Source organism: Mastomys coucha, unplaced genomic scaffold (genome assembly GCF_008632895.1).
Source record: "Mastomys coucha isolate ucsf_1 unplaced genomic scaffold, UCSF_Mcou_1 pScaffold16, whole genome shotgun sequence".
NCBI classification, from domain to species: Eukaryota; Metazoa; Chordata; class Mammalia; order Rodentia; family Muridae; genus Mastomys; species Mastomys coucha.
Window position 1 is genome coordinate 46,172,717 of NW_022196898.1, and position 222 is coordinate 46,172,938.

The following is a 222-nucleotide window of genomic DNA, read 5'->3' on the forward strand; positions in this document are numbered from 1 at the left end:
TGGGTCCTGTTTACGTACCCAATCTGAAAGTCTATGTCTTTTTATTGGAGAATTGAGTCCATTGATTTAATAGATATTAAGGAAAAGTAGTTGTTTCCTCCTGTTATTTTTGTAGTTAGAGCTGGCGTACCATTCATGTGTGTATCTTCTTTTTGTTTTGTTGGAAGATTACATTTTTGCTTTTCCAGGGATGTAGTTCCCTTTCTTGTGTTGGAGTTTTCC